The sequence below is a fragment of the Danio rerio genome, chromosome 20 (assembly GCF_052040795.2).
Source record: "Danio rerio strain M-AB ecotype USA chromosome 20, GRCz13ab, whole genome shotgun sequence".
Taxonomy (NCBI): Eukaryota; Metazoa; Chordata; class Actinopteri; order Cypriniformes; family Danionidae; genus Danio; species Danio rerio.
In genome coordinates, this window is record NC_141040.1 from 10,141,282 (window position 1) to 10,157,031 (window position 15,750).

A 15,750-nucleotide genomic window follows, 5' to 3' on the forward strand; every position below is an offset into this window, starting at 1 on the left:
TGCACTTCATAGATAAAGGCTCCACTGAGGCAAAATACAAAGGACAACTGCAACTTTTGAAAAATTTAAATTTCTTTTTCCAATCAAATCAATGTGAAAACCCTATTGTTAAATGTGGGATTTGAACCCAGGCTTCCATCCAAAGACCAGAATTCTTATTACCTGAGATGGTTGAATCATCTTCAGGCTGGCATCTTAGACTACTCGGCCATTCTGACACAAGTTTCTTGTTAAAGTGTGGTTTACTTCACAAATAAAGACTTTGTTGAGGCAAACTGCAACATCAGAAATTTTTGAATTATTTCTAATTCTTTTTCTATTTTAATCAATATGCCTGTGATCAGAAGTGGTATTTGAACCCACACCTCTAACTGGAGACCAGAATTCTCATCACCTGAAAATGATCAATCACCTAAAGTCTGGGGCCTTAGAGCACTCCGCCATTCTGACAAACATGACAAATCATGCTGTAGTGCACTCCACAACTAATGCCTCCATTAAGACTCCATTTCAGAATGCAACAGCACCAATAAAAACCTGTAAATAATCTGCATTTATTTTTCTAATAGAATCAATCTAAAATCTCTACTGTCAGAAAAGGGATTTGAACCCACAGCTCTATCTGGAGACCAGAATTCTTATTGTTGAGAAAATTGATTCACTTTGAGTCTGCCGCCTCAGACCACTCCACCATTCTGACACACAGTTTTAGCTCCTGTGTGGTGCACTCTACAAATAAAGACTCTGTTGAGGCCAACTGCAATGGACAACTGCAACATTAGAAACCTTTGAATTATTTTCATTTCTTTTTCTATTATAATCAATATGAAAACTCTGTTGTCAGAATTGGGATTTGAACCCACGCCTCCATCTGATGACAAGAATTCTCATTGCGTGAAAAGGTTGAATAACTTTGAGTCTGGCACCTTAGGCCACTCGGCGATCCTGACACACGCCTCTTTTTATAGTGTAGTGCACACCATTGAGGCAAATTTCAAAGCGCAGTAGCAGCATTAAAATCTTGTAAATAATCCAGATTTCCTTATGTAATCAATGTGAAAACTCTATTGTCAAAAATGGGTTTTGAGCCCTCGCCTCCAGCTGGAGACCAGAATTCTCATTAACTGAGAAGATTAAATCACCTTGAGTGTGGCCTCTTAAACCACTCGGCCATTCTGACACACGCTTTATCTATGGTGTAATGCACTCCATTGAGGCAAATTTCAGGGTGCAACAGCAGCAATGAAAACCTGGAAAACATCTACATTTCTTTTTCTAATCGAATCAATCTAAAAGCTATTTTGTCAGAATTGGGATTTGAACCCACGCCTCAACACAGAGACCAGAATTTTCATTGCCTTAGAGTGTTTAATCCCCTTTAAATCTGGGGCCTTAGACCACTCTGCCATTCTGACAACCATGACACTGTTATTCCACAATTAATGCCTCTATTGAGGCAAATGCCATAGCGCAAAAGCAGCATTTAAAACTTGTAAATTATTTACATTTCTTTTTGTAATTTAATCAATGTGAAAACTCTATTATCAGAAGTAAAATTTGAACCCACGCCTCCATCTGAAGACAAGAATTCTCATTACATGAGAAGGTTGAATCACATTGAGTCAGGCATTTTAGACCACTTGGCGATCCTGACACACGCCTCTTCTATGATGTAGTGCACTCCACAGAGGCAAATTTCAAAGTGCAGCAGCAGCATTAAAATCTTGTAAATTATGATTTCCTTAAGTAATCAAAGTGAAAAATCAATTGTCAGAAGTGGGATTTGAACCCATGCCTCCATCTGTAGACAAAAATTCTCACTACCTAAGAAGGTTAAATCACCTTGAGTTTGGCGCCTTAGACCTCTCGGCCATTCTGACACACGCTTCCTATATGGTGTAATGCACTCCATTGAGGCAAATTTCAAAGCACAGCAGGAGCAGCATTAGAATGTTGTAAATTATCTGGATTTCCTTATGTAATCAATGTGAAAAATCAATTGTCAGAAGCGGGATTTGAACCCACTCCTCCACCTGGAGACCAGAAATGTCATTAACTGAGAAGGTTGAAGCACCTTGAGTTTGGCGCCTTAGACCACTCAGCCATTCTAAGACACGCTTCATTTATGGTGTAGTGCACTCCATTGAGGCAAATTTCAAAGCACGACAGCAGCAGCATTAGAATGTTGTAAATTATCTGGATTTCCTTATGTAATCAATGTGAAAAATTAATTGTCAGAAGTGGGATTTGAACCCAGACCTCCAGCTGGAGACCAGAATTCTCATTTCTAGAGAAAATTGAATCACCTTGAGTCTGGCACCTTAGACCACTCGGCCATTGATTAGCCGCAGCATTAAAATCTTGTACATCATGTAGATTTCCTAATGTAATCAATGTGAAAACTCTATTGTCAGAAGTGGGATTTGAACCCACGCCTCCAGCTGGAGACCAGAAATCTCATTTCCAGAGAAGATTGAATCATCTTGAGTCTGGCGCCTTAGACCACTCGGCCATTCTGACACACGCTTCAATCATGGTGTAGTGCAGTCCATTGAGACAAATTTCTGGCGCCTTTTAAATTATCTAGATTTTCTTATGCAATCAATGTGAAAAATCAATTGTCAGAAGTGGGATTTGGACCCACGCCTCCAGCTGGAGACCAGAATTCTTACTACCTGAGAAGTTTGAATTACCTTGAGTCTGGCACCTTAGACCACTCGGCCATTCTGACACACACTTTATTCATGGTGTAGTGCACTCCATTGAGGCAAATTTCAAAGCACGGCAGCAGCAGCATTAGAATCTTGAAAATTATCTAGATTTCCTTAAGTAATCAATGTGAAAAATTAATTGTAAGAAGTGGGATTTAAAGCCATGCCTCTAGCTAGAGACCAGAATTCTCATTACCTGAGAAAGTTGAAACACCTTGAGTTTGGCACCTTAGACCACTCCTCCATTCTGACACACACTTCAGTTATGGTGTAGTGCACTCCATTGAGGCAAATTTCAAAGCACAGCAGCAGCATTAGAATGTTGTAAATTATCTAGATTTCCCTAAGTAATCAATGTGAAAAACAATTGTTAGAAGTGGAATTTGAACCCATGCCTCCATCTGGAGTCCAGAACTCTCATTACCTGAGAAGGTTAAAACACCTTGAGTCTGGCACCTTAGACCACTCGGCCATTCTGACACACGCTTTAGGCAAATCTCAGAGCGCAGCCACAGCATTAAAATCCTGTAAATTAACTAGATTTCCTTATGTAATCAATGTGAAAAATCAATTGTCAGAAGTGGGATTTGAACCCACGCCTCCAGCTGGAGATGAGAAATCTCATTTCTAGAGAAAATTGAATCACCTTGAGTGTGGTACCTTAGAAAACTCGACCATTCATTAGCCACAGTATTAAGAGCTTGTACATTATGTAGATTTCCTTATGTAATCAATGTGGACTTTTTTTTGTCAGAAATGAGATTTGAACCCACGCCTCAAGCTGGAGACCAGAAATCTCATTTCTAGAGAAAATTGAATCACCTTGAGTCTGGTACCTTAGACCACTCGGCCATTTTGACACACGCTGCATTTATGGTGTAGTGCACTCCATTGAGGCAAATTTCAAAGCACGGCAGCAGCATTAGAATGTTTTAAATTGTCTAGATTTCCATAAGTGATCAATGTGAAAAATCAATTGTCAGAAGTGGGATTTGAACCCACGCCTCCAGCTGGAGACCAGAAATCTCACTACCTGAGAAGGTTGAATCACCTTGAGTCTGGCGCCTTAGACCACTCGGCCATTCTGACACACGCTTTATTCATGGTGTAGTGCACTCCATTGAGGCAAATTTCAAAGCACGGCAGCAGCAGCATTAAAATCTTGTAAATTATCTAGATTTCCTTATGCAATCAATGTGAAAATTCAATTGTCAGAAGTGGGTTTTGAACCCACGCCTCCAGCTGGAGACCAGAAATCTTATTTCCAGAGAAGATTGAATCATCTTGAGTCTGGCGCTTTAGACCACTCGGACATTCTGACACACGCTTGAGGCAAATTTCAGAGCGCAGCCACAGCATTAAAATTTTGTAAATTATCTAGACTTCCTTATGCAATCAATGTGAAAAATCAATTGTCAGAAGTGGGATTTGAACCCACGCTTCCAGCTAGAGACCAGAATTCTCACTACCTGAGAAGGTAGAATCACCTTAAGTGTGGCGCCTTGGACCCCTCGGCCATTCTGACACACGCTTGAGGCAAATTTCAGAGCGCAGCCACAGCATTAAAATCATATAAATTATCTAGATTTCCTTATGCAATCAATGTGAAAATTCAATTGTCAGAAGTGGGATTTGAACCCACGCCTCCAGCTGGAGACCAGAAATCTCACTACCTGAGAAGGTTGAATAACCTTGAGTCTGGCGCCTTAGACCACTCGGCCATTCTGACACACGCTTTATGCATGGTGTAGTGCACTCCATTGAGGCAAATTTCAAAGCACGGCAGCAGTAGCATTAGAAATTTGAAAATTATCTAGATTTCCTTAAGTAATCAATGTGAAAAATTAATTGTAAGAAGTGGGATTTAAACCCACGCCTCTAGCTAGTGAACAGAAATCTCATTACCAGAGAAGGTTGTAACACCTTGAGTCTGGCACCTTAGACCACTCAGCCATTCTGACACACGCTAAAAGCAAATTTCAGAGCGCAGCCACAGCATTAAAATCTTGTAAATTAACTAGATTTCCTAATGTAATCAATGTGAAAAATCAATTGTCAGAAGTGGGATTTGAACCAACGCCTCCAACTGGAGACCAGAAATCTCATTTCCAGAGAAGATTGAATCATCTTGAGACTGGCGCCTTAGACCACTCGGCCATTCTGACACACGCTTGAGGCAAATTTCAGAGCGCAGCCACAGCATTAAAATCTTGTAAATTATCCAGACTTCCTTATGCAATCAATGTGAAAAATCAATTGTCAGAAGTGGGATTTGAACCCACGCCTCCAGCTGGAGACCAGAAATCTCACTACCTGAGAAGGTTGAATCACCTTGAGTCTGGCGTCTTAGACCACTCGGCCATTCTGACACACGCTTTATTCATGGTGTAGTGCACTCCATTGAGGCAAATTTCAAAGCACGGCAGCAGCAGCATTAAAATCTTGCAAATTATCTAGATTTCCTTATGCAATCAATGTGAAAATTCAATTGTCAGAAGTGGGATTTGAACCCAAGCCTCCTGCTGGAGACCAGAAATCTCATTTCCAGAGAAGATTGAATCATCTTGAGTCTGGCGCCTTAGACCACTCGGCCATTCTGACACACGCTTGAGGCTAATTTCAGAGCGCAGCCACAGCATTAAAATCTTGTAAATTATCTAGACTTCCTTATGCAATCAATGTGAAAAATCAATTGTCAGAAGTGGGATTTGAACCCACGCCTCCAGCTGGAGACCAGAAATCTCACTACCTGAAAAGGTTTAATCACCTTGAGTCTGGCGCCTTAGACCACTCGGCCATTCTGACACACGCTTCAGTTATGGTGTACTGCACTCCATTGAGGCAAATTTCAAAGCACGGCAGCAGCAGCATTAGAATGTTTTAAATTATCCAGATTTCCATAAGTAATCAATGTGAAAAATCAACTGTCAAAAGTGGGATTTGAACCCACTTCTCCAGCTGGAGACCACAATTCTCACTACCTAAGAAGGTTATATCACCTTGGGTCTGGCGCCTTGGACCAATCGACCATTCTGACACACGCTGCATTTATGGTGTAGTGCACTCCATTGAGGCAAATTTCAAAGCACGGCAGCAGCAGCATTAGAATGTTTTAAATTGTCTAGATTTCCATAAGTGATCAATGTGAAAAATCAATTGTCAGAAGTGGGATTTGAACCCACGCCTCCAGCTGGAGATCAGAAATCTCACCACCTGAGAAGGTTGAATCACCTTGAGTCTGGCGCCTTAGACCACTCGGCCATTCTGACACACGCTTTATTCATGGTGTAGTGCACTCCATTGAGGCAAATTTCAAAGCACGGCAGCAGCAGCATTAAAATCTTGTAAATTATCTAGATTTCCTTATGCAATCAATGTGAAAATTCAATTGTCAGAAGTGGGTTTTGAACCCACGCCTCCAGCTGGAGACCACAATTCTCACTACCTAAGAAGGTTATATCACCTTGGGTCTGGCGCCTTGGACCAATCGACCATTCTGACACACGCTGCATTTATGGTGTAGTGCACTCCATTGAGGCAAATTTCAAAGCACGGCAGCAGCAGCATTAGAATGTTTTAAATTGTCTAGATTTCCATAAGTGATCAATGTGAAAAATCAATTGTCAGAAGTGGGATTTGAACCCACGCCTCCAGCTGGAGACCAGAAATCTCACCACCTGAGAAGGTTGAATCACCTTGAGTCTGGCGCCTTAGACCACTCGGCCATTCTGACACACGCTTTTATCATGGTGTAGTGCACTCCATTGAGGCAAATTTCAAAGCACGGCAGCAGCAGCATTAAAATCTTGTAAATTATCTAGATTTCCTTATGCAATCAATGTGAAAATTCAATTGTCAGAAGTGGGTTTTGAACCCACGCCTCCAGCTGGAGACCAGAAATCTTATTTCCAGAGAAGATTGAATCATCTTGAGTCTGGCGCTTTAGACCACTCGGCCATTCTGACACACGCTTGAGGCAAATTTCAGAGCGCAGCCACAGCATTAAAATTTTGTAAATTATCTAGACTTCCTTATGCAATCAATGTGAAAAATCAATTGTCAGAAGTGGGATTTGAACCCACGCTTCCAGCTAGAGACCAGAATTCTCACTACCTGAGAAGGTAGAATCACCTTGAGTGTGGCGCCTTGGACCCCTCGGCCATGCTGACACACGCTTAAAGCAAATTTCAGAGCGCAGCCACAGCATTAAAATCATATAAATCATCTAGATTTCCTTATACAATCAATGTGAAAAATCAATTGTCAGAAGTGGGATTTGAACCCACGCCTCCAACTGGAGACCAGAAATCTCATTTCCAGAGAAGATTGAATCATCTTGAGTCTGGCGCCTTAGACCACTCGGCCATTCTGACACACGCTTGAGGCAATTTTCAGAGCGCAGCCACAGCATTAAAAACATATCAATAATCTAGATTTCCTTATGCAATCAATGTGAAAATTAAATTGTCAGAAGTGGGATTTGAACCCACGCCTCCAGCTGGAGACCAGAAATCTCACTACCTGAGAAGGTTGAATCACCTTGAGTCTGGCGCCTTAGACCACTCGGCCATTCTGACACACGCTTTATTCATGGTGTAGTGCACTCCATTGAGGCAAATTTCAAAGCACGGCAGCAGCAGCATTAAAATCTTGTAAATTATCTAGATTTCCTTATGCAATCAATGTGAAAATTCAATTGTCAGAAGTGGGTTTTGAACCCACGCCTCCAGCTGGAGACCACAATTCTCACTACCTAAGAAGGTTATATCACCTTGGGTCTGGCGCCTTGGACCAATCGACCATTCTGACACACGCTGCATTTATGGTGTAGTGCACTCCATTGAGGCAAATTTCAAAGCACGGCAGCAGCAGCATTAGAATGTTTTAAATTGTCTAGATTTCCATAAGTGATCAATGTGAAAAATCAATTGTCAGAAGTGGGATTTGAACCCACGCCTCCAGCTGGAGACCAGAAATCTCACCACCTGAGAAGGTTGAATCACCTTGAGTCTGGCGCCTTAGACCACTCGGCCATTCTGACACACGCTTTTATCATGGTGTAGTGCACTCCATTGAGGCAAATTTCAAAGCACGGCAGCAGCAGCATTAAAATCTTGTAAATTATCTAGATTTCCTTATGCAATCAATGTGAAAATTCAATTGTCAGAAGTGGGTTTTGAACCCACGCCTCCAGCTGGAGACCAGAAATCTTATTTCCAGAGAAGATTGAATCATCTTGAGTCTGGCGCTTTAGACCACTCGGCCATTCTGACACACGCTTGAGGCAAATTTCAGAGCGCAGCCACAGCATTAAAATTTTGTAAATTATCTAGATTTCCTTATGCAATCAATGTGAAAAATCAATTGTCAGAAGTGGGATTTGAACCCACGCCTCCAGCTGGAGACCAGAAATCTTACTACCTGAGAAGGTTGAATAACCTTGAGTCTGGCGCCTTAGACCACTCGGCCATTCTGACACACGCTTTATGTAAGGTCTAGTGCACTCCATTGAGGCAAATTTCAAAGCACGGCAGCAGTAGCATTAGAATTTTGAAAATTATCTAGATTTCCTTAAGTAATAAATGTGAAAAATTAATTGTAAGAAGTGGGATTTAAACCCACGGCTCTAGCTAGAGACCAGAATTCTCATTACCTGAGAAAGTTGAAACACCTTGAGTCTGGTGCCTTAGACCACTCGGCCATTCTGACACACGCTTCAGTTATGGTGTACTGCACTCCATTGAGGCAAATTTCAAAGCACGGCAGCAGCAGCATTAGAATGTTATAAATTATCCAGATTTCCATAAGTAATCAATGTGAAAAATCAATTGTCAAAAGTGGGATCTGAAGCCACGCCTTCAGCTGGAGACCACAATTCTCACTACCTAAGAAGGTTATATCACCTTGAGTCTGGCGCCTTAGACCACTCGACCATTCTGACACACTCTTCGTTTGTAGTGTAGTGCACTCCATTGATGCAAATTTCAAAGCACGACAGCAGCAGAATTGGAACGTTGTAAATTATCTAGATTTCCTAAAGTAATCAATGTGAAAAATCAATTGTCAGAAGTGGGATTTGAACCCACGCCTCCAACTGGAGACCAGAAATCTCATTTCCAGAGAAGATTGAATCATCTTGAAACTGGCGCCTTAGACCACTCGGCCATTCTGACACACACTTGAGGCAATTTTCAGAGCGCAGCCACAGCATTAAAATCTTGTAAATTATCTAGACTTCCTTATGCAATCAATGTGAAAGTTCAATTGTCTGAATTTGGATTTGAACCAACGCCTCCAACTGGAGTCCAGAAATCTCATTTCCAGAGAAGATTGAATCATCTTGAGTCTGGCGCCCTAGACCACTCGGCCATTATGACACACGCTTAAGCATATTTCAGAGCGCAGCCACAGCATTAAAATCTTGTAAATTATCTAGACTTCCTTATGCAATCAATTGTAAGAAGTGGGATTTGAACCCACGCCTCCAGCTGGAGACCAGAAAACTCACTACCTGAGAAGGTTGAATCACCTTGAGTCTGGCGCCTTAGACCACTCGGCCATTCTGACAAACGCTTCATTTAAGGTGTAGTGCACTCCATTGAGGCAAATTTCAAAGCACGGCAGCAGCAGCATTAGAATCTTGAAAATTATCTAGATTTCCTTAAGTAATAAATGTGAAAAATTAATTGTAAGAAGTGGGATTTAAACCCACGGCTCTAGCTAGAGACCAGAATTCTCATTACCTGAGAAAGCTGAAACACCTTGAGTCTGGCGCCTTAGACCACTCGGCCATTCTGACACACGCTTCAGGTATGGTGTAGTGCACTCCATTGAGGCAAATTTCAAAGCACGGCAGCAGCAGCATTAGAATGTTTTAAATTATCCAGATTTCCATAAGTAATCAATGTGAAAAATCAACTGTCAAAAGTGGGATTTGAACCCACGCCTCCAGCTGGAGACCACAATTCTCACTACCTAAGAAGGTTATATCACCTTGAGTCTGGCGCCTTAGACCACTCGACCATTCTGACACACGCTTCGTTTATAGTGTAGTGCACTCCATTGATGCAAATTTCAAAGCACGGCAGCAGCAGGATTGGAACATTGTAAATTATTTAGATTTCCTAAAGTAATCAATGTAAAAAATCATATGTCAGAAGTGGGATTTGAACCCACGCCTCCAACTGGAGACCAGAAATCTCATTTCCAGAGAAGATTGAATCATCTTGAGTCTGGCGCCTTAGACCACTCGGCCATTCTGACACACGCTTGAGGCAAATTTCAGAGCGCAGCCACAGCATTAAAATCTTGTAAATTATTTAGACTTCCTTATGCAATCAATGTGAAAAATCAATTGTCAGAAGTGGGATTTGAACCCACGCCTCCAGCTGGAGACCAGAAATCTCGCTACCTGAGAAGGTTGAATCACCTTGAGTCTGGCGCCTTAGACCACTCGGCCATTCTGACACACGCTTTATGCATGGTGTAGTGCACTCCATTGAGGCAAATTTCAAAGCACGGCAGCAGCAGCATTAAAATCTTGCAAATTATCTAGATTTCCTTATGCAATCAATGTGAAAATTCAATTGTCAGAAGTGGGATTTGAACCCACGCCTCCAGCTGGAGACCAGAAATCTTATTTCCAAAGAAGATTGAATCATCTTGAGTCTGGCGCCTTAGACCACTCGGCCATTCTGACACACGCTTGAGGCAAATTTCAGAGCGCAGCCACAGCATTAAAATCTTGTAAATTATCTAGACTTCCTTATGCAATCAATGTGAAAAATCGATTGTCAAAAGGGGGATTTGAACCCACGCTTCCAGCAAGAGACCAGAATTCTCACTACCTGAGAAGGTAGAATCATCTTGAGTGTGGCGCTTTGGACCCCTCGGCCATTCTGACACACGCTTGAAGCAAATTTCAGAGCGCAGCCACAGCATTAAAATCATATAAATCATCTAGATTTCCTTATGCAATCAATGTGAAAATTCAATTGTCAGAAGTGGGATTTGAACCCACGCCTCCAGCTGGAGACCAGAAATCTCACTACCTGAGAAGGTTGAATCACCTTGAGTCTGGCGCCTTAGACCACTCGGCCATTCTGACACACGCTTTATTCATGGTGTAGTGCACTCTATTGAGGCAAATTTCAAAGCACGGCAGCAGCAGCATTAAAATCTTGTAAATTATCTAAATTTCCTTATGCAATCAATGTGAAAATTCAATTGTCAGAAGTGGGATTTGAACCCACGCCTCCAGCTGGAGACCACAATTCTCACTACCTAAGAAGGTTATATCACCTTGAGTCTGGCGCCTTGGACAACTCGACCATTCTGACACACGCTTTGTATATAGTGTAGTGCACTCCATTGATGCAAATTTCAAAGCACGACAGCAGCAGAATTGGAACGTTGTAAATTATCTAGATTTCCTAAAGTAATCAATGTGAAAAATCAATTGTCAGAAGTGGGATTTGAACCCACGCCTCCAACTGGAGACCAGGAATCTCATTTCCAGAGAAGATTGAATCATCTTGAAACTGGCGCCTTAGACCACTCGGCCATTCTGACACACACTTGAGGCAATTTTCAGAGCGCAGCCACAGCATTAAAATCTTGTAAATTATCTAGACTTCCTTATGCAATCAATGTGAAAATTCAATTGTCAGAAGTGGGATTTGAACCCACGCCTCCAGCTGGAGACCAGAAATCTCACTACCTGAGAAGGTTGAATCACCTTGAGTCTGGCGCCTTAGACCACTCGGCCATTCTGACACACGCTTTATTCATGGTGTAGTGCACTCCATTGAGGCAAATTTCAAAGCACGGCAGCAGCAGCATTAAAATCTTGTAAATTATCTAGATTTCCTTATGCAATCAATGTGAAAATTCAATTGTCAGAAGTGGGTTTTGAACCCACGCCTCCAGCTGGAGACCACAATTCTCACTACCTAAGAAGGTTATATCACCTTGGGTCTGGCGCCTTGGACCAATCGACCATTCTGACACACGCTGCATTTATGGTGTAGTGCACTCCATTGAGGCAAATTTCAAAGCACGGCAGCAGCAGCATTAGAATGTTTTAAATTGTCTAGATTTCCATAAGTGATCAATGTGAAAAATCAATTGTCAGAAGTGGGATTTGAACCCACGCCTCCAGCTGGAGACCAGAAATCTCACCACCTGAGAAGGTTGAATCACCTTGAGTCTGGCGCCTTAGACCACTCGGCCATTCTGACACACGCTTTTATCATGGTGTAGTGCACTCCATTGAGGCAAATTTCAAAGCACGGCAGCAGCAGCATTAAAATCTTGTAAATTATCTAGATTTCCTTATGCAATCAATGTGAAAATTCAATTGTCAGAAGTGGGTTTTGAACCCACGCCTCCAGCTGGAGACCAGAAATCTTATTTCCAGAGAAGATTGAATCATCTTGAGTCTGGCGCTTTAGACCACTCGGCCATTCTGACACACGCTTGAGGCAAATTTCAGAGCGCAGCCACAGCATTAAAATTTTGTAAATTATCTAGATTTCCTTATGCAATCAATGTGAAAAATCAATTGTCAGAAGTGGGATTTGAACCCACGCCTCCAGCTGGAGACCAGAAATCTTACTACCTGAGAAGGTTGAATAACCTTGAGTCTGGCGCCTTAGACCACTCGGCCATTCTGACACACGCTTTATGTAAGGTCTAGTGCACTCCATTGAGGCAAATTTCAAAGCACGGCAGCAGTAGCATTAGAATTTTGAAAATTATCTAGATTTCCTTAAGTAATAAATGTGAAAAATTAATTGTAAGAAGTGGGATTTAAACCCACGGCTCTAGCTAGAGACCAGAATTCTCATTACCTGAGAAAGTTGAAACACCTTGAGTCTGGTGCCTTAGACCACTCGGCCATTCTGACACACGCTTCAGTTATGGTGTACTGCACTCCATTGAGGCAAATTTCAAAGCACGGCAGCAGCAGCATTAGAATGTTATAAATTATCCAGATTTCCATAAGTAATCAATGTGAAAAATCAATTGTCAAAAGTGGGATCTGAAGCCACGCCTTCAGCTGGAGACCACAATTCTCACTACCTAAGAAGGTTATATCACCTTGAGTCTGGCGCCTTAGACCACTCGACCATTCTGACACACTCTTCGTTTGTAGTGTAGTGCACTCCATTGATGCAAATTTCAAAGCACGACAGCAGCAGAATTGGAACGTTGTAAATTATCTAGATTTCCTAAAGTAATCAATGTGAAAAATCAATTGTCAGAAGTGGGATTTGAACCCACGCCTCCAACTGGAGACCAGAAATCTCATTTCCAGAGAAGATTGAATCATCTTGAAACTGGCGCCTTAGACCACTCGGCCATTCTGACACACACTTGAGGCAATTTTCAGAGCGCAGCCACAGCATTAAAATCTTGTAAATTATCTAGACTTCCTTATGCAATCAATGTGAAAGTTCAATTGTCTGAATTTGGATTTGAACCAACGCCTCCAACTGGAGTCCAGAAATCTCATTTCCAGAGAAGATTGAATCATCTTGAGTCTGGCGCCCTAGACCACTCGGCCATTATGACACACGCTTAAGCATATTTCAGAGCGCAGCCACAGCATTAAAATCTTGTAAATTATCTAGACTTCCTTATGCAATCAATTGTAAGAAGTGGGATTTGAACCCACGCCTCCAGCTGGAGACCAGAAATCTCACTACCTGAGAAGGTTGAATCACCTTGAGTCTGGCGCCTTAGACCACTCGGCCATTCTGACACACGCTTCATTTAAGGTGTAGTGCACTCCATTGAGGCAAATTTCAAAGCACGGCAGCAGCAGCATTAGAATCTTGAAAATTATCTAGATTTCCTTAAGTAATAAATGTGAAAAATTAATTGTAAGAAGTGGGATTTAAACCCACGGCTCTAGCTAGAGACCAGAATTCTCATTACCTGAGAAAGCTGAAATACCTTGAGTCTGGCGCCTTAGACCACTCGGCCATTCTGACACACGCTTCAGGTATGGTGTAGTGCACTCCATTGAGGCAAATTTCAAAGCACGGCAGCAGCAGCATTAGAATGTTTTAAATTATCCAGATTTCCATAAGTAATCAATGTGAAAAATCAACTGTCAAAAGTGGGATTTGAACCCACGCCTCCAGCTGGAGACCACAATTCTCACTACCTAAGAAGGTTATATCACCTTGAGTCTGGCGCCTTAGACCACTCGACCATTCTGACACACGCTTCGTTTATAGTGTAGTGCACTCCATTGATGCAAATTTCAAAGCACGGCAGCAGCAGGATTGGAACATTGTAAATTATTTAGATTTCCTAAAGTAATCAATGTAAAAAATCATATGTCAGAAGTGGGATTTGAACCCACGCCTCCAACTGGAGACCAGAAATCTCATTTCCAGAGAAGATTGAATCATCTTGAGTCTGGCGCCTTAGACCACTCGGCCATTCTGACACACGCTTGAGGCAAATTTCAGAGCGCAGCCACAGCATTAAAATCTTGTAAATTATTTAGACTTCCTTATGCAATCAATGTGAAAAATCAATTGTCAGAAGTGGGATTTGAACCCACGCCTCCAGCTGGAGACCAGAAATCTCGCTACCTGAGAAGGTTGAATCACCTTGAGTCTGGCGCCTTAGACCACTCGGCCATTCTGACACACGCTTTATGCATGGTGTAGTGCACTCCATTGAGGCAAATTTCAAAGCACGGCAGCAGCAGCATTAAAATCTTGCAAATTATCTAGATTTCCTTATGCAATCAATGTGAAAATTCAATTGTCAGAAGTGGGATTTGAACCCACGCCTCCAGCTGGAGACCAGAAATCTTATTTCCAAAGAAGATTGAATCATCTTGAGTCTGGCGCCTTAGACCACTCGGCCATTCTGACACACGCTTGAGGCAAATTTCAGAGCGCAGCCACAGCATTAAAATCTTGTAAATTATCTAGACTTCCTTATGCAATCAATGTGAAAAATCGATTGTCAAAAGGGGGATTTGAACCCACGCTTCCAGCAAGAGACCAGAATTCTCACTACCTGAGAAGGTAGAATCATCTTGAGTGTGGCGCTTTGGACCCCTCGGCCATTCTGACACACGCTTGAAGCAAATTTCAGAGCGCAGCCACAGCATTAAAATCATATAAATCATCTAGATTTCCTTATGCAATCAATGTGAAAATTCAATTGTCAGAAGTGGGATTTGAACCCACGCCTCCAGCTGGAGACCAGAAATCTCACTACCTGAGAAGGTTGAATCACCTTGAGTCTGGCGCCTTAGACCACTCGGCCATTCTGACACACGCTTTATTCATGGTGTAGTGCACTCTATTGAGGCAAATTTCAAAGCACGGCAGCAGCAGCATTAAAATCTTGTAAATTATCTAAATTTCCTTATGCAATCAATGTGAAAATTCAATTGTCAGAAGTGGGATTTGAACCCACGCCTCCAGCTGGAGACCACAATTCTCACTACCTAAGAAGGTTATATCACCTTGAGTCTGGCGCCTTGGACAACTCGACCATTCTGACACACGCTTTGTATATAGTGTAGTGCACTCCATTGATGCAAATTTCAAAGCACGACAGCAGCAGAATTGGAACGTTGTAAATTATCTAGATTTCCTAAAGTAATCAATGTGAAAAATCAATTGTCAGAAGTGGGATTTGAACCCACGCCTCCAACTGGAGACCAGGAATCTCATTTCCAGAGAAGATTGAATCATCTTGAAACTGGCGCCTTAGACCACTCGGCCATTCTAACACACACTTGAGGCAATTTTCAGAGCGCAGCCACAGCATTAAAATCTTGTAAATTATCTAGACTTCCTTATGCAATCAATGTGAAAATTCAATTGTCAGAAGTGGGATTTGAACCCACGCCTCCAGCTGGAGACCAGAAATCTCACTACCTGAGAAGGTTGAATAACCTTGAGTCTGGCGCCTTAGACCACTCGGCCATTCTGACACACGCTTTATTTATGGTGTACTGCACTCCATTGAGGCAAATTTCAAAGCACGGCTGCAGTAGCAT

The 15,750-nt window shown here is 42.1% G+C and overlaps 37 non-coding genes across 37 annotated transcripts; all 37 read right to left on the minus strand.

Moving 5' to 3' along the window:
- Positions 1 to 2,408: 2,408 nt before the first annotated feature.
- On the minus strand, positions 2,409 to 2,520 carry trnal-caa (transfer RNA leucine (anticodon CAA)). The gene is made up of 2 exons: positions 2,483 to 2,520; positions 2,409 to 2,454 (listed from the first exon to the last, which is right to left on the minus strand). It is a non-coding gene; the product is annotated as a tRNA-Leu (tRNA).
- Positions 2,521 to 2,619: 99 nt separating this feature from the next.
- Positions 2,620 to 2,731, minus strand: trnal-caa (transfer RNA leucine (anticodon CAA)). Its single transcript has 2 exons — positions 2,694 to 2,731; positions 2,620 to 2,665 (listed from the first exon to the last, which is right to left on the minus strand). It is a non-coding gene; the product is annotated as a tRNA-Leu (tRNA).
- A 957-nt stretch (positions 2,732 to 3,688) lies between these two features.
- trnal-caa (transfer RNA leucine (anticodon CAA)) lies at positions 3,689 to 3,800 on the minus strand. Its single transcript has 2 exons — positions 3,763 to 3,800; positions 3,689 to 3,734 (listed from the first exon to the last, which is right to left on the minus strand). It is a non-coding gene; the product is annotated as a tRNA-Leu (tRNA).
- Positions 3,801 to 4,328: 528 nt separating this feature from the next.
- trnal-caa (transfer RNA leucine (anticodon CAA)) lies at positions 4,329 to 4,440 on the minus strand. The gene is made up of 2 exons: positions 4,403 to 4,440; positions 4,329 to 4,374 (listed from the first exon to the last, which is right to left on the minus strand). It is a non-coding gene; the product is annotated as a tRNA-Leu (tRNA).
- Positions 4,441 to 4,764: 324 nt separating this feature from the next.
- trnal-caa (transfer RNA leucine (anticodon CAA)) lies at positions 4,765 to 4,876 on the minus strand. The gene is made up of 2 exons: positions 4,839 to 4,876; positions 4,765 to 4,810 (listed from the first exon to the last, which is right to left on the minus strand). It is a non-coding gene; the product is annotated as a tRNA-Leu (tRNA).
- Positions 4,877 to 4,968: 92 nt separating this feature from the next.
- trnal-caa (transfer RNA leucine (anticodon CAA)) lies at positions 4,969 to 5,080 on the minus strand. Its single transcript has 2 exons — positions 5,043 to 5,080; positions 4,969 to 5,014 (listed from the first exon to the last, which is right to left on the minus strand). It is a non-coding gene; the product is annotated as a tRNA-Leu (tRNA).
- A 120-nt stretch (positions 5,081 to 5,200) lies between these two features.
- Positions 5,201 to 5,312, minus strand: trnal-caa (transfer RNA leucine (anticodon CAA)). The gene is made up of 2 exons: positions 5,275 to 5,312; positions 5,201 to 5,246 (listed from the first exon to the last, which is right to left on the minus strand). It is a non-coding gene; the product is annotated as a tRNA-Leu (tRNA).
- Positions 5,313 to 5,404: 92 nt separating this feature from the next.
- trnal-caa (transfer RNA leucine (anticodon CAA)) lies at positions 5,405 to 5,516 on the minus strand. The gene is made up of 2 exons: positions 5,479 to 5,516; positions 5,405 to 5,450 (listed from the first exon to the last, which is right to left on the minus strand). It is a non-coding gene; the product is annotated as a tRNA-Leu (tRNA).
- A 352-nt stretch (positions 5,517 to 5,868) lies between these two features.
- On the minus strand, positions 5,869 to 5,980 carry trnal-caa (transfer RNA leucine (anticodon CAA)). Its single transcript has 2 exons — positions 5,943 to 5,980; positions 5,869 to 5,903 (listed from the first exon to the last, which is right to left on the minus strand). It is a non-coding gene; the product is annotated as a tRNA-Leu (tRNA).
- Positions 5,981 to 6,332: 352 nt separating this feature from the next.
- Positions 6,333 to 6,444, minus strand: trnal-caa (transfer RNA leucine (anticodon CAA)). The gene is made up of 2 exons: positions 6,407 to 6,444; positions 6,333 to 6,378 (listed from the first exon to the last, which is right to left on the minus strand). It is a non-coding gene; the product is annotated as a tRNA-Leu (tRNA).
- Positions 6,445 to 6,564: 120 nt separating this feature from the next.
- Positions 6,565 to 6,676, minus strand: trnal-caa (transfer RNA leucine (anticodon CAA)). The gene is made up of 2 exons: positions 6,639 to 6,676; positions 6,565 to 6,610 (listed from the first exon to the last, which is right to left on the minus strand). It is a non-coding gene; the product is annotated as a tRNA-Leu (tRNA).
- A 296-nt stretch (positions 6,677 to 6,972) lies between these two features.
- Positions 6,973 to 7,084, minus strand: trnal-caa (transfer RNA leucine (anticodon CAA)). Its single transcript has 2 exons — positions 7,047 to 7,084; positions 6,973 to 7,018 (listed from the first exon to the last, which is right to left on the minus strand). It is a non-coding gene; the product is annotated as a tRNA-Leu (tRNA).
- Positions 7,085 to 7,176: 92 nt separating this feature from the next.
- Positions 7,177 to 7,288, minus strand: trnal-caa (transfer RNA leucine (anticodon CAA)). Its single transcript has 2 exons — positions 7,251 to 7,288; positions 7,177 to 7,222 (listed from the first exon to the last, which is right to left on the minus strand). It is a non-coding gene; the product is annotated as a tRNA-Leu (tRNA).
- A 352-nt stretch (positions 7,289 to 7,640) lies between these two features.
- trnal-caa (transfer RNA leucine (anticodon CAA)) lies at positions 7,641 to 7,752 on the minus strand. Its single transcript has 2 exons — positions 7,715 to 7,752; positions 7,641 to 7,686 (listed from the first exon to the last, which is right to left on the minus strand). It is a non-coding gene; the product is annotated as a tRNA-Leu (tRNA).
- A 120-nt stretch (positions 7,753 to 7,872) lies between these two features.
- trnal-caa (transfer RNA leucine (anticodon CAA)) lies at positions 7,873 to 7,984 on the minus strand. The gene is made up of 2 exons: positions 7,947 to 7,984; positions 7,873 to 7,918 (listed from the first exon to the last, which is right to left on the minus strand). It is a non-coding gene; the product is annotated as a tRNA-Leu (tRNA).
- Positions 7,985 to 8,076: 92 nt separating this feature from the next.
- trnal-caa (transfer RNA leucine (anticodon CAA)) lies at positions 8,077 to 8,188 on the minus strand. Its single transcript has 2 exons — positions 8,151 to 8,188; positions 8,077 to 8,122 (listed from the first exon to the last, which is right to left on the minus strand). It is a non-coding gene; the product is annotated as a tRNA-Leu (tRNA).
- A 584-nt stretch (positions 8,189 to 8,772) lies between these two features.
- On the minus strand, positions 8,773 to 8,884 carry trnal-caa (transfer RNA leucine (anticodon CAA)). Its single transcript has 2 exons — positions 8,847 to 8,884; positions 8,773 to 8,818 (listed from the first exon to the last, which is right to left on the minus strand). It is a non-coding gene; the product is annotated as a tRNA-Leu (tRNA).
- Positions 8,885 to 9,166: 282 nt separating this feature from the next.
- On the minus strand, positions 9,167 to 9,278 carry trnal-caa (transfer RNA leucine (anticodon CAA)). The gene is made up of 2 exons: positions 9,241 to 9,278; positions 9,167 to 9,212 (listed from the first exon to the last, which is right to left on the minus strand). It is a non-coding gene; the product is annotated as a tRNA-Leu (tRNA).
- A 352-nt stretch (positions 9,279 to 9,630) lies between these two features.
- On the minus strand, positions 9,631 to 9,742 carry trnal-caa (transfer RNA leucine (anticodon CAA)). Its single transcript has 2 exons — positions 9,705 to 9,742; positions 9,631 to 9,665 (listed from the first exon to the last, which is right to left on the minus strand). It is a non-coding gene; the product is annotated as a tRNA-Leu (tRNA).
- Positions 9,743 to 9,862: 120 nt separating this feature from the next.
- On the minus strand, positions 9,863 to 9,974 carry trnal-caa (transfer RNA leucine (anticodon CAA)). Its single transcript has 2 exons — positions 9,937 to 9,974; positions 9,863 to 9,908 (listed from the first exon to the last, which is right to left on the minus strand). It is a non-coding gene; the product is annotated as a tRNA-Leu (tRNA).
- Positions 9,975 to 10,066: 92 nt separating this feature from the next.
- trnal-caa (transfer RNA leucine (anticodon CAA)) lies at positions 10,067 to 10,178 on the minus strand. Its single transcript has 2 exons — positions 10,141 to 10,178; positions 10,067 to 10,112 (listed from the first exon to the last, which is right to left on the minus strand). It is a non-coding gene; the product is annotated as a tRNA-Leu (tRNA).
- A 120-nt stretch (positions 10,179 to 10,298) lies between these two features.
- On the minus strand, positions 10,299 to 10,410 carry trnal-caa (transfer RNA leucine (anticodon CAA)). Its single transcript has 2 exons — positions 10,373 to 10,410; positions 10,299 to 10,344 (listed from the first exon to the last, which is right to left on the minus strand). It is a non-coding gene; the product is annotated as a tRNA-Leu (tRNA).
- A 296-nt stretch (positions 10,411 to 10,706) lies between these two features.
- Positions 10,707 to 10,818, minus strand: trnal-caa (transfer RNA leucine (anticodon CAA)). Its single transcript has 2 exons — positions 10,781 to 10,818; positions 10,707 to 10,752 (listed from the first exon to the last, which is right to left on the minus strand). It is a non-coding gene; the product is annotated as a tRNA-Leu (tRNA).
- A 352-nt stretch (positions 10,819 to 11,170) lies between these two features.
- On the minus strand, positions 11,171 to 11,282 carry trnal-caa (transfer RNA leucine (anticodon CAA)). The gene is made up of 2 exons: positions 11,245 to 11,282; positions 11,171 to 11,205 (listed from the first exon to the last, which is right to left on the minus strand). It is a non-coding gene; the product is annotated as a tRNA-Leu (tRNA).
- Positions 11,283 to 11,374: 92 nt separating this feature from the next.
- On the minus strand, positions 11,375 to 11,486 carry trnal-caa (transfer RNA leucine (anticodon CAA)). The gene is made up of 2 exons: positions 11,449 to 11,486; positions 11,375 to 11,420 (listed from the first exon to the last, which is right to left on the minus strand). It is a non-coding gene; the product is annotated as a tRNA-Leu (tRNA).
- Positions 11,487 to 11,838: 352 nt separating this feature from the next.
- On the minus strand, positions 11,839 to 11,950 carry trnal-caa (transfer RNA leucine (anticodon CAA)). Its single transcript has 2 exons — positions 11,913 to 11,950; positions 11,839 to 11,884 (listed from the first exon to the last, which is right to left on the minus strand). It is a non-coding gene; the product is annotated as a tRNA-Leu (tRNA).
- Positions 11,951 to 12,070: 120 nt separating this feature from the next.
- Positions 12,071 to 12,182, minus strand: trnal-caa (transfer RNA leucine (anticodon CAA)). Its single transcript has 2 exons — positions 12,145 to 12,182; positions 12,071 to 12,116 (listed from the first exon to the last, which is right to left on the minus strand). It is a non-coding gene; the product is annotated as a tRNA-Leu (tRNA).
- A 92-nt stretch (positions 12,183 to 12,274) lies between these two features.
- trnal-caa (transfer RNA leucine (anticodon CAA)) lies at positions 12,275 to 12,386 on the minus strand. The gene is made up of 2 exons: positions 12,349 to 12,386; positions 12,275 to 12,320 (listed from the first exon to the last, which is right to left on the minus strand). It is a non-coding gene; the product is annotated as a tRNA-Leu (tRNA).
- A 584-nt stretch (positions 12,387 to 12,970) lies between these two features.
- trnal-caa (transfer RNA leucine (anticodon CAA)) lies at positions 12,971 to 13,082 on the minus strand. Its single transcript has 2 exons — positions 13,045 to 13,082; positions 12,971 to 13,016 (listed from the first exon to the last, which is right to left on the minus strand). It is a non-coding gene; the product is annotated as a tRNA-Leu (tRNA).
- Positions 13,083 to 13,364: 282 nt separating this feature from the next.
- trnal-caa (transfer RNA leucine (anticodon CAA)) lies at positions 13,365 to 13,476 on the minus strand. The gene is made up of 2 exons: positions 13,439 to 13,476; positions 13,365 to 13,410 (listed from the first exon to the last, which is right to left on the minus strand). It is a non-coding gene; the product is annotated as a tRNA-Leu (tRNA).
- A 352-nt stretch (positions 13,477 to 13,828) lies between these two features.
- trnal-caa (transfer RNA leucine (anticodon CAA)) lies at positions 13,829 to 13,940 on the minus strand. Its single transcript has 2 exons — positions 13,903 to 13,940; positions 13,829 to 13,863 (listed from the first exon to the last, which is right to left on the minus strand). It is a non-coding gene; the product is annotated as a tRNA-Leu (tRNA).
- A 120-nt stretch (positions 13,941 to 14,060) lies between these two features.
- Positions 14,061 to 14,172, minus strand: trnal-caa (transfer RNA leucine (anticodon CAA)). Its single transcript has 2 exons — positions 14,135 to 14,172; positions 14,061 to 14,106 (listed from the first exon to the last, which is right to left on the minus strand). It is a non-coding gene; the product is annotated as a tRNA-Leu (tRNA).
- Positions 14,173 to 14,264: 92 nt separating this feature from the next.
- trnal-uaa (transfer RNA leucine (anticodon UAA)) lies at positions 14,265 to 14,376 on the minus strand. Its single transcript has 2 exons — positions 14,339 to 14,376; positions 14,265 to 14,310 (listed from the first exon to the last, which is right to left on the minus strand). It is a non-coding gene; the product is annotated as a tRNA-Leu (tRNA).
- Positions 14,377 to 14,496: 120 nt separating this feature from the next.
- Positions 14,497 to 14,608, minus strand: trnal-caa (transfer RNA leucine (anticodon CAA)). Its single transcript has 2 exons — positions 14,571 to 14,608; positions 14,497 to 14,542 (listed from the first exon to the last, which is right to left on the minus strand). It is a non-coding gene; the product is annotated as a tRNA-Leu (tRNA).
- Positions 14,609 to 14,904: 296 nt separating this feature from the next.
- On the minus strand, positions 14,905 to 15,016 carry trnal-caa (transfer RNA leucine (anticodon CAA)). The gene is made up of 2 exons: positions 14,979 to 15,016; positions 14,905 to 14,950 (listed from the first exon to the last, which is right to left on the minus strand). It is a non-coding gene; the product is annotated as a tRNA-Leu (tRNA).
- A 352-nt stretch (positions 15,017 to 15,368) lies between these two features.
- Positions 15,369 to 15,480, minus strand: trnal-caa (transfer RNA leucine (anticodon CAA)). The gene is made up of 2 exons: positions 15,443 to 15,480; positions 15,369 to 15,403 (listed from the first exon to the last, which is right to left on the minus strand). It is a non-coding gene; the product is annotated as a tRNA-Leu (tRNA).
- A 92-nt stretch (positions 15,481 to 15,572) lies between these two features.
- On the minus strand, positions 15,573 to 15,684 carry trnal-caa (transfer RNA leucine (anticodon CAA)). Its single transcript has 2 exons — positions 15,647 to 15,684; positions 15,573 to 15,618 (listed from the first exon to the last, which is right to left on the minus strand). It is a non-coding gene; the product is annotated as a tRNA-Leu (tRNA).
- Positions 15,685 to 15,750: the final 66 nt, after the last annotated feature.